The 14,980-nt window shown below is 54.6% G+C and overlaps 1 long non-coding RNA gene across 1 annotated transcript; it reads left to right on the top strand.

The window, feature by feature from the left end:
• Positions 1 to 8,209: 8,209 nt before the first annotated feature.
• Positions 8,210 to 14,601, top strand: LOC108448789. Its single transcript, XR_001864812.1, has 3 exons — positions 8,210 to 8,524; positions 9,363 to 9,450; positions 14,239 to 14,601. It is a non-coding gene; the product is annotated as an uncharacterized LOC108448789 (long non-coding RNA).
• Positions 14,602 to 14,980: the final 379 nt, after the last annotated feature.

Below are 14,980 nucleotides of genomic sequence, written 5' to 3'. Positions count from 1 at the left end.
AAGCAGTGATAGGTAAATCAGATCTGGCAGAGGCAGCCCTGCAGAGCCCTTGGAGCTACTGACATTCCTTTATTTCAAGAGTGTTTTACTGAAAAATGATTTTTTTTTTTGTTTTTGCTGTTGACAAAAAATTTAGTGGGTTTTTTGGTAAATGAAAGTGCTAGAAAAACCGTATTTTCAGAAAAGGTTCAGCATTAAAAAATATTATTAGGAAAAAAAGTGGTCCTTAAAGATCCCGTCACTGAAAAAACTAGAAAATTTCCCCCAAGAAACAAAGACTTAAATGATAAAAATAAAACATTTTTTTTCTCTGTGGGGTAGAAACCTCCCATCTCTTTAACTCCAGCAGGGACACACAGCAGAAGGGCTCAGAGGCAAATGTAGCGCAGGGGACACTGTCTGTGTTTCGTGTTTAACCACCTCATCCCAACTCTCCTGACTCCAAATACTTCCTAAATAATCTGAATGAACAACACTGAGCTCAGCGTGGGTGATTGAGCGTGCTGCTATCACCCCTCAGATGTTCAAACCATGTAATTTCCACTGTGAACATCCCCATCTTGGGGTGATCACTGCATCCCACGGTGCTCCCCTGGCGCCGCCGGGCTCTCGGCACACACGGCTCTGCTTCTCGGAGCTAATCCCACCGAAGAGCACATTGTCCCTCGGATCCACCATCCCTGCTCCCAGGGATGCCCCTGGGGCAGCTGGAAGGGCTGGAGCTGCTGGGACCGCCGGAGCACTGAGCACCTCCAGGGCCTCTCTCCTGTTGTGGCTCTTTCTCCTTTGAGGTGGGTGGGAAGCAGAGCCCACATGAGGCAACTTAATGGAGCAGAACTTGGCTTTAATCTGTTCCCATAAATGTTTATGATCCCCTAATTATTAACATTTAATGCTGTATTAATTCATTGATGGGCTTTCATTTTTGATTTTAATGGCTCAGCAATTCCTGCTCTCCCTTCTTTGCTCTTTTGTTCTTGACGGGAGGAAGAGGAGGCAGCAGGACAGAGCGGAGTGTGATGGGCATGATGGCTTTGCCTCCTCCGCTCCTCCTCCTCCAGGAATGAGGTCCCAGGGATCCACAGCCACCCTTCTCCACACCAGGGAGGAGGGCTGGGAGCAAGGAGAGACCTCTCAGCCATGGCAAGGGTCCCCCTTCCCTGGACCCATCTTGCTAAAGGGGCAAAGTAGCACTAGAAATGCTGTCAGGCTTTGGGCCAAGCTGAAGACACAGGGGGAATTGCAGAGAGGGAATCTCGGAGGAAAACCCCCAGGAGGGAGAGCACACGTGGTTTAAAATGCTGTTTATTTGAAGTGTCCCGCTGAAGTGCTCCCTGCGCTTCCCAGTTCACACACGTCCCCCGCGCCCCCACCCCTGCTCCACCGGCTGAGATGTTTATTTAAGTGTCCTGAAAACTTTATCTGGAAATCAGTTCCCTTCTCTTCCCCTTGTCCGCCTTTCCACTTTCTTTTCCTCCCATTCATCACTTTAAAAAATGACCCGTTTTCTCTCCCTGGCTGGTGCCCCCTCCTCCCCGCGCTGCCCGGCCGGCAGCTCCGACAGCCCGGGCTGCCCGCTAATTAATGGGCTTCTCCGGGCGGTCACAACTACATCCCAGGGAGCCGGGGCTGACAGATGGTCCTGCTCACACCAGGACACGCCACAACCCCGGGCCATCGCCGTGGTGCCGGCAGCGCGGGGCAGCTGGGGGTGGCAGAGGGACTGCCCTGTGGTGCCCATCCCGTGGCACCACAGCCCTTGAGGACGGATGGCTCGCAGAGGAGCCTGGCGTGGGTTTCCCCCACCCGGGGCTGCGGTGCTGCTCTCGCTGGGGGTTCTTTCATGTGGCCGCTGCTCCAGCTTCCCACATTGTGCGAATTCGCTGGAAAAAAAATAAAAAAATCAATTAACTAAACCAAACCCTGGAACAATTATTTGTCCACTTCCCAACCTCATTTGGGAAGCATAAACCCCCACACAGTTACTGCAGGCTGACGTGCGAAGACACATGCTGACTGTGTTTTCATGACTAATTTCATCTGCACCAAGAAGCCCCCTCCCCATCACCCTTTTCCACCTCCATCTGTTCCCCACACTCTGAGCTGTGACAGCAAAAACATGGAAAAACAGCAGAAAAGAGGAAGGAAAGATGGGAAAAGGCAGCAGCCTGTCACTGCACGCAGCACCACCTTCCAGGCAGGTTTTCCAAGACCTGATCAGAACATTCCATGTGGGTCTGTGCTCACACCCTGATGCTGGGGGAGGATGGAGGACAGGAAGCCCCATCAGCCCTCAATGTCCTGTTACCTCGCCCCTTTTCTCTGCGGCTGCCCCCAAAACAAGGAGGTGACCTGATCCCATCTCTGTTTCCCCACGAAGAACCCAGGTATTAATTTCCAGAGTGCAGAACAAGCACTCTGTGGCCCAGCGCTCCCTGTGCTCCCTGTGCTGATCCCGAGAGCCATTCCCACTTCTCCACTGGACTTCTCTTCCAGGCACTCACTGAGTGTGGCATCAGCTGTAGCCATATCCCCTGGCCGGGAGCTGGGGATGATGGTACCTGGACCTTTAGTTCCCACAGTCAGGCTCCTAAATTGCATCAAGTCATAGAGACCAGAGGAATGATTTTCCAGAGCTGTGAGGATCAGCTTTGAGTTGCTTTGGCACTTGGGAGGGTGCAGAGCTAGAATGTTGGGGTTTAGGCTGCTGAGCACCTGCAGGGAAGAGGGGCAGAGGAGTGCCCAGGATAGGGGCTGGGAGCAGGGGTCAGCGATCATGGATGGGGGCTGGGAACAGGGGTCAGGGACCAGAGTGAGGTGGGGAACAGCCCCCGTGGCACAGCAGCAGGTGGGTGTGGGCACTGCATGCTCGTGTCCCCAGGGCAAGGTGAGTTCTCCCTGCCTTCACCCGGCAGCCCCGTATCTATCAGCATTCCCTGCTGGAACATGGGCTCCCGCTGCTGCTGCTCCCCCGGGACCTTCAGCAAACAGAGGCTGAGGAGCAGCCCTTTGGGCTCAGGGGCAGCACCAGATCTGCCAGAGATACCCCGTGTTTGCACAGGCTTTCCTTCCCCTTGATCACTCTCGGGTTTTTAACTGTGCTCTTCCTGCTGTTTTTCTTTATGTCAGCAATTAATCTATTGTCCCTCATGAGGAAACATGAGTTTCCCTGGGAAGAAAGTCAGCCAGTTGTGCACACGTGAACGGGGCAGGAGCACATGTGTGATGCGAGGAGCTGGTGGCAGGGAGGGTCCCCACAGATCCTCACAAGCACAGACACTGCCTGTGGGACGGATGTTACTGTGGGGGTTACGCCTGGGAACTATGATGCTGTGGGTTTTTGGGGATGCAGGACCCTGCACGGCCACACACCTTACAGTGCCATTGTTTGTAGAGCTATTTGTTAAATGGCCCCTACAAATAGCAAAGTTTTAGGGTCTGCTGTCAGCTGCTCTCACTCCCAGCTCTGTATTCCTCGGGATACCCTGGTTCTCCAGCTCTGACTTGCCTCTGATTCCTCTACCCACCGTGTCACAGAGGGAGGGAGTGGAACAAGGGAAGCTGGGGCTGGCACTGGGCTCCACTGGCAGCTCTGTGCTCCCTGCTAGTCCCAGAGCCCCCCAAGGCTGTGTGAGCAGATGCAGCTCCTTCAGCCCTTGCTGCAAAACGCTGATACCAACTTTGATACAAGTCAGCATTAATGGGGAGTTTATTTGTGGGTCTTCTGCTGGCAGCAGCAGCAGCAACCATGTCTCTGCAAGGAGCTGAAAAGCTGCCAGGCAGATTCTTGAGTGAAAAGATGGCAATAAAAGGGCCCTGGCCATGGCACAGCCCCCACCTCCCCACGCAGCTGCAGCCAGTGCTGGTGTTATGGGCTTGTCTCTGCAGAGCTCTGGGCCCATTTCTTGCATCCTGAGCCCACCAGCTCTCAGTGATGTTTCCAAGCAGCGGAGGTGGGAGGGATGGCAGCTGGGAGCCTTCCTCCAGTCCTGCTGCAGCACGTGGCTGGGAGTGGGATCCAATGTGCACGAGAGCCGGGGGAAATGGAGCAGCCTGGAGAGAGCCCCCTCCACAGGGTTTAGATCCTTTTTCTGGCCTTGGCTGTATTGCCAGAGCACGCATGCTCTCAGCTGCCAGCACACTGCCTCCATCCAATGGTGGGAATCATCGAATCCCAGAACAGTTTGGATTGGAAGGGACCTTAAAGCTCATCTTCTTCCACCCCCCTGCCATGGGGGGACTTGCTCCAAGTCCCGTCCAACCTGGCTTTGAGCACTTCCAGAGGTGGGGCAGGCACAGCTTCTCTGGGCACCCTGTCCCAGGGCCTCACCACCCTCAGAGGGAAGGATTTTTTCCCAATATCCCATCCAAACCTACCTCTTCCAGTTGCAGGCTGTTCTATGGGAACAGGTACCCACTGCCTCAGCGTCACCCCAAGAGGCTCAGCAGTCCCTTCCTGTACACCTGGGCTGTTTCCAGGGAGATCCCCCGATTAGGACTCCCTGATAAAAAAGTGTCGACTCCATAAAGGACAGAGGCGATCCCAGCTCGAGTGAAAGCCCTCATGGCCATGAACCTGGCAAACAGCATTTGGAGCTCTGCAGCAAAAACAAAACAGACCCAGACGGCGCATATTTTCCCTCCTTTCAAAGGGAAAACACAAAGTGAAAGGATTTAAACCACCCCCCCCCCCCCCTTTTTTTTTTTAGGGGAATTAAAGCAAATATTCACATCTGGAATGACAACTCCTAACCCTGCCCCGTACCCCCAGATTAATCAGGGCCTGTAATGGAAATGCTGACAGACTCATAACTCCAACCTTTCAAACATGGATCTGGTGTTAAACTGCCCCTGCAGCCCTCCAAGGAGGGGACTCTAGTGACATGGGGGGTGGTGGGGGGCTGTTTGCCTCTGCCTGGCCAGGGAAACTGCTCCTCTGCGAGGCACTGAGCCCACAGCACGGGGTGCATGGGCACTCCTGTGCCCTCAGACCCCTCTGCCCAGCTACCAGGGCTGCTGCATCCCTGTTCTGGGTGCAGGGAGCAGGCACAGCTTGTCCCTTGGTCCCCAGGCTGTGCCCTCCCGCTGTCCCTGGGACAGACCTAGGCTCTGTCGTGCTGCACTGAGAGGTCGTGGGCCGGGGCTTTTGGCCCCCCCGAGGGCTCAGCTCACACTGGCTGTGCTAAACCTGTCGTGTTCTTCCCTGCAGAGCTGCTGGTCACTCCTGATCATCTAAACTTTGGGAGCATTAAGGTACAAGCTGTACAAATAGAGCCCGACGCCAGGAGCCCCTCGCACACGGCTCCGAGGCTGACGTCGCCCTCCCGCTCAGGTTTTACATCCCTCCCCAGAACGGCACCTCCAGCGTTGGTGACAGTGGCTCTAACGTGGTGGTGGCTTTAGGGTGACAGTGGCTCTGGAGTGATGGGTAGTTGGAGTATCCAGGTGCTGGCTCAGAGGGAAGGGCTTGAGGGACATGTGAGTACCCAGCTGGGGACAGGCACAGGGCTTCCCTGGTGCTGGCAGTGCCAGGGGCTCCGGTCCTGGGCAAGGCAATGGGGGGCAACAGCAACCCCTCTGCTCAGCTCTAGGGTGGATAAAACATCCCCAGCCTCCAGCAGACGGACCTGGAGACTGGGATGGATGTGCAGCTCTCACACACCCCTCAGTAATTCGGGGCTTTGCCAAAGCGTCCCTGACACCACAGCCCTGTCCCACCCCTGGCTGTGGCTGTGGGGTCCTGAGGGTCCCGGGGCAGGGAGCAGCCCCCAGCCCGCTGGGAGAGCGGCCGGGCTGGCGCGAGGGGCTGGGAGTAGAAGCCTCTATTGTTTTCCCACCTGTCCAAGTTACAAAGGGCCAAATGGATTTTCATGAAATGTTATTAAAAAATGAAAAGGGTTTGGCTTCCGGGCCGAGGCCCCGAGTGCCAAATCCGCCCCAGGCAGAGTTTTATGACTAAGTCTGTAATAAAAGCCTTTGAAAGGGGGGCTTAAAACTGGAGTCTCCACAGACCCTCTCCACTCTAGGGCAGCACGTGGGGGATTGCAATGTGTTCATATCCTGCTTGGCCTCTTCTGAAGGCTTTTTTCTGTGACAGAGACTGTATACCCTGGAGCATTCCGGCTCTGCTGTCAGTGTCCTGCTGGAGGTGGCTCCCAGGCAGGCAGGGACCCTTCCTCTGGCAGAGTTTGGCTGGGGGGAGCATCAAGGGACCAGGGGCAGAGGAGATTTAGCTCCAGACACATCCTAGGACAGAGCAGCTCCCAAAAAGCCCCATGCTTGGTGCATGGCAAGGAGCCTGTGTGTCCTGAGGCTGCCCCGGGCCGTCACCCCACGGGAGGCAGTTACCCTGCAGTGTCACCCCGTGCTCGAGTTGATGTTTCGGCCTCCAGAGGGTGGAAAAGGCATTTCTGAGGGTTTGTCTGAGGGCTGGAAGGCTGTGAGCACCCAATGGCTTGGGAAGGTCCTTGGGGAGTGAACTCGAATGGGTCGAGGTGGGTGATAAGTGGATGTCACACACTGAGTGTGGCACACGTGCTTCCTGCAAACGTGTTCTGGCTGCTCGGAAATCTGTGTGCAAACCTCAGCTTCAAATAATTTGTAAATAATGTTCTCATTACTTTGCTAGCTCTAATTAGGACAAAGGGGGAAGAAATGAAGTATTTAGGCTGACTCCCAGGGAAACTGCATAGAGCAGAGCAGCTCCATAGGCTGCAGAGCAGTATCCTAAAGGGAGTGCTGGAAGCCTTGAGCTGTTTAAATTTAGGCTGGGGAAGCCCTGGAGGTTAATGCAGGGCCTGTTTTGGCCTGGGGAGAGGAGGTGATAGATAAAAAGGCCTCTTTCATTGCTCTCCACGGCACTGCAGTGAAGGGCAGGCTGCAGATCTCCCTTTCCTGCCATCCATCGCTCCTTGGGCTGGAATCTCGGGCTGGGCTCTTTTGTGATCAGGGTTTCAATTGGCGTTGAACAGGATCAGTGCAGCAGAGCAGTGAGACATCACTACAGTGCTGCAAAGCCCCAGCTGCAGCTAAAGCTGTGTCACTTGATGGCTTTGCTGCCACCGCCGCCGTGTTCCCTGTCACTCACAGGCTGAGCAGGCTCTGAGTGCCAGCGAGGGATGGGAGGGTGTGGGGGTGTTGTCTGAAGTTAATGACCATGGGGGATGACAGGAGCTGCTGTTGGCTGGAGGTGACGCCTGTGGAGCCGCTGGCAGTCAAAGGACAGGTTGGGGTGGGCTCCTGGGTGAAGTCTGGTCAAGATCGGGGCTGTGAAGTGATCCCACGGGGCTCCTTGTGGTCATGGCTGGGCTCAGCTGGGTCACAGTTCACCAGATAAACCTTGTGGATTTTGGCTTCTACATGATGTCTAACAAATGAACACTCCAGCTTCGTGTGCCTGCTGCTTTGCCTGCAGAATAATCAGATATTGAGATGTTGGGCGGCAGAAGTAGCTGTGAAGGGACAAAACCCCTGTGCCCCACAGAAAATCGGCTCTGAGAGGGGAAACAGCTGAGCCAGGGTGGTGAGGCCCTGGCACAGGGTACCCAGAGAAGCTGTGGCTGCCCCATCCCTGGAAGTGTCCCAGGCAAGGTGGGATGGGGCTTGGAGCAACCCGGGATAGCTGTCACTGTCAGGGCGGTGGCTCTGGGGGGGTGATGCAAAGTTGGTGACACCGATGGGGCTGGACCAGGTCAGGGCGGCCAGTGCCAGCCAGGCACCCCCGCAGCTCTGGCACCATGCCACGGCTCGTGCCAGAGGGACAGCAGGCGATTCCAAAGGAGGGGTGGGCAATTCCCCCTCTCATTCCCCAGAGGACAGCAGCAGGAGGGAGCACATGGGCCTGGCTGTGCTGGGGTGGGCAGTCCCGCTCCGTGAGCCCCAGGAGAAGGGAAGGGATTGTTTGCTGCAGAAGGGAATGAGCTGAAGACAATGTCAAGCTCTGTAAATATTTATCAGATGAATGGGAGCAGGGTTTGAAACATTAGACAGCTGAGAAATGGCTGTTTTAATAATTCTCCTGATAAATGAAAACCTCGGGTGGGGGGACAGGGAGCAGGTCATGGGGGAAGGGAGTTGTTTAGAGATTTGGGGCTTGGGAACCCATCCCGGGCTGAGATGGGGCCATGGGCCTTCCCCCTTGAGGATGAGGATGAGGAGCTGGGACAGCCCTGCAGGACCCGGTCTCTGCTGTCTCCCACACCATGGCCTGTGCAGGGCTGGTTTAGGGGGGACACAGGAGAGGCACACAGGGATGCATAAGGGAAAAAGACCCAATTCTCATTTTTTCACACCTTAAATCCCTGCTGCAGCGGAGCACGGGGGGAACATGCAAGCAGGGCATCCAGCTCTCCCTGTTTTCCCAGTTAAGCATCTAAAGCTCTGACTCTAAGGAATGCAGGAGCAGGGGAGCTCCTCCCTCTGCATCTCCTGGAGCTGTGCCTGGGCCAGGACCCGGGTCCGGCTCAGTGAGGCTCCATCGGCTCCTGGCAGGGGACACCCGAAATCCCAGGGTGGGGACTGGCAGGTGAGCGGAGCAGCTCAGCTCCACGGGCTTTGCTTTCAGATGTGTGTGCAAGTTCAGAGCTTGCATGGAGAGTTGATTAATTGCTGGCCATCTTGGAAGGGCTGTATTTTTTTTTAAATAGTGTTATTTTAAACAAAACTTTGCTGTTCCCCTTTAAAGGAGACATCTGGGCTCAATGTGGCAGGCAGGGGAGAGGCTGGAGAGCGGGGATGGGAGCAGGGAGAGATACGTGCAGGAAAAACACCGTCCCTGCACAGGAACCACGGGGCAGCTCACCCTGTGCCAGGGCCAGGGACCTGGGCCAGGACATGCCCACCTTCCTGGCAGTGCCGGGGGCTCTGAAGGACCAGGGATCTTTGGCCAAGCATTCCTGATTTGCTGCAGGGAGGGGAGATTTGGCTTCCCAATGACTTCCAGGAGAGAACACCTTGGAGATAAACCCCATGGCAGTGCTCAGGAACAGCCGTGCTCTACATACACCAGGAAGATTCCGGCTGCTGCCAGGCGGGCAACAGGAGAGAAATACTGGGGAGATAAACCTTCCCCCTGCCATTCCTAAAGCAACCCCAGACTCCCTGGGGCTGGGTAGGGATATCCCACCTGGGCAGGCTGCCCTATCAATGCCCGTTATGGGATGTGCCTCTGGCTGTGGGCACTGGGGGACACGGGGGTGTTTGGGGTGCAGGGAGCTCTGGTCTGGCCTTTTATCCACCGTAAAGTCTTGGGCTCCTCTATTCCCTGGGCTTTAGGGCAAGCTGGAGCACAGCTGAGACAGAGGAATAAAGCAAAGCTTTTGTATTTATTTGTCTTTTAATGCTCTGCCATATTCACCTTTCAGGAAATTTCCGTCTGCTCCACGAGCTCCTTTCCCGGCTCTGCACAGCGGCTCCACATGGTTTCGTTTTCCTCGCAGCACCAATAAATCTGTGAGTGAAAGCGGCTGCTGGAGGGCTCTGCTCCGCGGCAGAGCCTCCTTCGCCCACGCAGGATGTCCGTGTCAGCAGCCTGCAAATCCTGCTCCCGCCCGGCGGGGAGCCGGGGATGGGGCCCTGGCATGGGGCCGCCTTTCCGCCGCGATGCCGCATGGGCAGAGGGCTCCTGGCGGGGCAAAAACTTCTCCAGTGGATCTGTTCGGAGCTGCATGGCTCTGCCCAGGCTCTGGGAACTCACCTGGAGCAACCAAGGGCTGGCACTGCCCTGGTCCAGGGGACAGGGTGATGTCCCTTTGGGTGCTGCAGGACAGGCAGGCACCAGCACCTGGCACAGCACCCAAAAGCTTTTTTGGGAGCTCCAGATGATTGCCCAACACTGTTCCATCAGCTGCAAAGCCTCCAGAGCAACTTTCCCCCCAAACAGGGTCCTGGGAAGCAGAAATCATTGCCAGGTTCTCCTCACTTCAGCCAACTTCTCAGCTCCCACTGTGAGAAACGTGTGTTTTTAGTTAATGAAAGCTGAGATTAACTCATGACCCCAGAGTCTGGGAGATGGCACTTTAATAAAACTGATAAATAGCAGCTTTCTGATAAAAATCACTTCTTAAAATGCAACACGATTGTTTTCCCTCCCTCTCCGTGGCCCCCCAGGCTCAGGCGTAGCTTGGGAGGGCCTGAGGGCACAGAGAGGGTGTGAAACAAGAAGGTTGTGGGTTTGTTCCCCAGCAGAAATTGCCTGTGGTTTGCTCCAGGGCTGGCAGGTGCTCCAAGCCGAGGCTCCACTCTCAAACGGGCTCCCTGGATTAGAAGCAAACACTGTTATCCTTCATTCCTGTAGATCCTGTTGATATCTCATGAAAATGATTTTGGCTGCACTCATGGTTCAGGCTGGGAGCTCTGACATCCGAGGGCAAAGCCTGTTCTCTGCCAAGCAGAGACTGGAAATCTTCGGGCTGCCAAACCCCCTCCTCACTCTCCCTCCTCCCCAGCCTCCGGCAAAGGTGGTGCAGGGTTTGCTGGGCTGGAAAATTGCATTTTCCCACTCACATCCCAGCCAGGGCCTGGCCTGGCAGACAGGGGGCTGGACTCTCCTGTCCCCCCTCCTGGTGACAGGGGCCTCATCTGCAGTGTCCCACCAGCTCTGTGGGTGTGTGGTGCTGGGAATGGCCTCAAGTTGAGCCAGGAGAGGTTTAGTTGGATATTAGGAACACTTCCTTTTAGATTGGATATCGGGTAAAAATCTCTTCATGGAAAGGGCTGTCCAGCCCTGGCACAGCTGCCCAGGGCAGTGGTGGAGTCCCCATCCCTGAAGGGATCTAACAGCGACATGTGGCTCTTGGGGACACGGGTTACTGGTGGCTTTGGCAGCGCTGGGGAACAGTTGGACTCCATGGGCTTTTCCAACCTTTTGTAAATGATTCTTGGCATTTACAAGGCCATGGCTGTCCCAGTGGAGCAGGGCACAGGTTCCTCCTGTATGCAGATCAAGGCCAGTGCTCAGTGATACCCTGCTCCAACTGCCTTCATCCCCTCCTGCTCTTCCTCCTCCTCCTCCTCTCAGCTGCCTGGTGCTTTCTTCCCAAGCAATGCTCTTTCCCCAGCTCCCCCAGCTGTCCCTATTTCTAAATCCATCCTGAGTTACAGCTGAACTGGGATGCTCAGGGAGGGCTGACTCTGCAATCCAGCCCCTGGTGTTACCTTTCCCTTTGCTCCAGGGTTTGATCCATCTTGGATAACCAGAGAGCTCTTCTGGGGAAAGCAGCTATTTTTATTTCAGTTCTTACACCAACCCAAGCACATTTCTGCAGGCACAAAACAAATTCCACGTAGAAGAGAATTAATGTGGCCCCAGAGCTGTGCTGGGAATGATACAGACACAGCAGAGGAATGAGGCCAGAGCCCTGAAGATACCTGGGAGTAAGAAAATGTTCACTGACAAGAAAAGCTGTCATTAGTGGTTTATGAAGGTGTTTGTCCTGCCTTGTGGCAGGAGAGAGAAGGGAGAAGTGGGATTTTGGGCGGCTGTTTTAGCCATCCCCCACCACAGCAGGTCACAGCTGCCTCCATCCAGAGGAGCCCAAACGTCACTCATGGTCCCCTTTGCCCCTCAGCTGCACCCCCTGGTGCTGCTGGCAGGGAAGGGGGCACAAGCAGGATGTTTGCTCCTGGAATGATGATCCCACTGTCCTCATCCCCATCGCTGTGCCTGCGGGAAGATCAGCAGCTGATTGGGAAAGTCATTTTCTAACAGCACAAATCAATATTTATTATAATGAAAAAGAGAGATTGATATCAGGAAGGGTGATAATAATAAAAACCCCCATGTCTAAAGTTATTATTTGTATGTACAGCCGAGGATGAAAAAAACATCCCCAAACAGAGGCTTTGTTGGTTTCTTTTCCTTTGTAGAAACAGACTCCTCTGATATTCTCCCTCAGATGCTCCCAGGCACCCTGCTGAGGTTTTGATGTTCGGCTTGCATCCAGAATATTGAGCATGAAATCCAAACATTCCTTCTGGAGGCAGTTGAGGAGACACAGTGAGGAATAACAGAGGGGCCTGCACCATTCCCTGGGGGAGAGGAAGACCAAGGGGGCCAGGGAGACCCAGAGCTGGGGGGTCTGCAGGTAGGGCACAGCACCAACCAGACCCGCATTTTGAACTACTCTGAGGTTGTTTTTTGTATTAGGCCTACAAACATTATGCCCAGGGCTCTACAACCTGAGCTTTGCTGCCTGGGCCACTGGGCAGGACTGTGTCCTGTGGAGGCAGCAGGAACCCACCAGTGGGAGGATGGTCAGGGAGAGGTCTCACTAATATGTGCACCACAGACAACCTCACCTGGCCAGGAGGTTGTGTGGTCACTTCCCAGACCCACCTCAAGCTCTCCTGAATCTGGAGCAGGTGAGGCCAGGAGATGCTGCTGGAGAATGGTTTGGGAGAGTGGTTCTGTGGAAAGAACCTCCCCAAGATCTCAGAGATGAACCCAAACATCAGCACCTCCTCACCAGTGGTGACTTCTCAGAATGCAGCATCTCCAACTCCATCCTCGGAATACACATGGTTAAAGCAGAAGAAACAAGGCAGATTTCAGGATGGTGTTGTGGAAATGGGGCTCAGAGGATGCTCAGACATGAGCAAGCCTGTTCCTGTGCCAGTTCCCTGAGCTCCTGCTCCCCAGATTCCTGCCCTTTGGCCCAGCTGGCAGTGAGGGAGAGCAGGGACCAGGCAGGAATGAGCTGTCTCCTTAGCAAGGCGAGCTTCCTGAGTAATCAGTAAATCAGTTTTGCGTTCATTAAATCACCATTCCCTGTCTGGAGAAGCAGCCATTAACTAATTGATCCTGCCGGGTGCTGTACCCGGGCTCTTTGCTGCTGCTCCCACTGACACTCTGCTCTCTCCTGTCACTGCCGTGTGTGCACTCCCCTGGCCATCTCCAGCCTCTCCAGCAGCCCTTTGGAAAACAAGCAGCATTTCGGCATCAGGAACCTCACTAAGCAGGTCTGGGCTTTGGCTCCGATGCCTGGAATGTGCTGATCACAGGTACTTCGGAGTGATCCAGTTGCCCTCATTACAACCCCTTCCCCTCCTGCACTCCTGCTCTGGGCTCCCTCACCCCAGGTCCTGGGAGGGGGTTTCCACTGTCCCCCCCCAGCCCAGCTTCTCATTTCCCAAAGCTGACATCTGTAACTCTTCTTCGCTTTGCATAGCTCATCCCTGTTCAATTTTCCCTTCTGAAATGCTCTAAAGCTCCCAGGTTTGCTCCTTCAAAGGACGCGAAGCTCTCCTCTCTTTCTCAGAGATTAATTATAGCTTCAAACACCTGCAGAAACTTCCCTCAATTACCGGGATTGTGCTCAGGAACTTCTCCAGGATTAAAACTTCTCCTGCCTTTCACTTGACAAAATCTTGCTCTGAGCCAGGCCCAGGCCCCACTGGCAGTTACAGCTGAAAGAGGCACAAATTCGGGTTAATCTGACTAAAACCCTGCAGTGTGCAGAGAGGGGCTGTTTTCCTGTTTCCACCCACAGAAGGGTTACTTTTCTGCAATCTTGGAGCACATCTGAAAGCCAAATCCTTTATTCCTGCTCACACATCACCACTCAAGTGCCCAGTTTTGCTCTTCATCTCATCAGTAGTGGCTTCCCGGGGCCAGGCAGGGCTGTGGCAGGAGGGAAAAGGGTCAGGGATGGGAGCTGAGCTGGGGATGAGGGTGCCGGAGCTGGAAAGGGCAGACGCATCTCGGCACTGGCTCCTCCAGAGGCTCTTCAGGGGACAGCTGGAATTCATGGCTATGACACCAGAGGATGCACAGCTCTGCTGCACTGGAACCTCCACTGTTCTGTGGGATGGAGGAGAGAGGAGAGGGGATGGAGAAGAAATGGAAAAGGAGGCAGAGAAGAGGTGGAAAAGGGGTGAAGAAGAGATGGAAAAGGGTGTGGAGAAGAGAGAAAAGGGGATGGAGGAGAGATGGAAAAGGGGGTGACAGTTCACTGAAGGTGACATGGGGCATACTTCACCCTAGGATACCACTCTGCCCCCTCTCTGCTGCCTGTGGGAGCATGGGACAGCCCAAGACACATCCTCACTGGAACCCGCTCCCCACTTTGGAGGCTTCTCCTTTTCCCAAGGGTGAATCTGAAGGGCCCAACAATTTTCCTCCCCACCCAGGCACTGAAGGAGACCCAGAATGATTTGATTGATATTGGTGGAGACAGTGAGATGACAACATTGACTGACAAACTGCTTGTTTCTCTCTGACTCTCTTTTTAATTTCTGCAGTTAACGCAGCGTTCCACGAACCCTCCCCAGAGGATGAAGCACAGAGTGATCCGGGGGGGCTGTCTGGGCTCGGTGGCCCAGCACATGGTGTGTGCTGTGAACACGGACCCCCAAGCTCTTTGCAGTGAAGGGAGGATGAAATTTATATCATCCCAGTGAACTGATCCTCTTATCTGCATTGTCTGCTCAGCATCTAATGAACTAATGAAATATGCAACAATTCAGCTCTAGAACAGACCTCGCTTTTAAATTAGGACTAATTAGAGATAATTATCTTGGCTGGTTTGATGTTTCTGTGTAATGAGCTTGGGTTTTCTTTTATTGGGAATTGGTGTGGTCAAATATACGAAGCGACACGCTGGATTTCCACAAGTGCATCCTCATTCCTGACTTGCTTCAACATCTCCGAGGGTTCCCCTCCCCTTCTGATGCCATTCCACTGAGCTCCCCTGTTGCTGCCCCTCCTTGATGGTGGGAGGGGATGTAAGGGAAGAGGCAGGAAAAGGCACTGCAATCCCTGCAGCTCCCACCCTCCATGCCCTGTTCTTGCTCCCCCAAAAAGTCTGGGGAAGGGGTAGGACGGACACCCGGCTCCTGCTGGCACTTGGCACCAGTGAGCTGTGGCACAGGTGGTCAAAAGTTCCCCTTCCCTGGCCCCATCCCCCTCCTCGTCCCTTTCCCAAGCAGAAGGATGTGGCAGAGCCTGAGGACAGCCCAGACACGAGTGAGCGACTGCATGGGG

The sequence above is a fragment of the Corvus brachyrhynchos genome, unplaced genomic scaffold, assembly GCF_000691975.1.
Source record: "Corvus brachyrhynchos isolate BGI_N302 unplaced genomic scaffold, ASM69197v1 scaffold220, whole genome shotgun sequence".
NCBI lineage: Eukaryota > Metazoa > Chordata > Aves > Passeriformes > Corvidae > Corvus > Corvus brachyrhynchos.
This window is presented reverse-complemented; position numbering and strand designations above follow the sequence as displayed.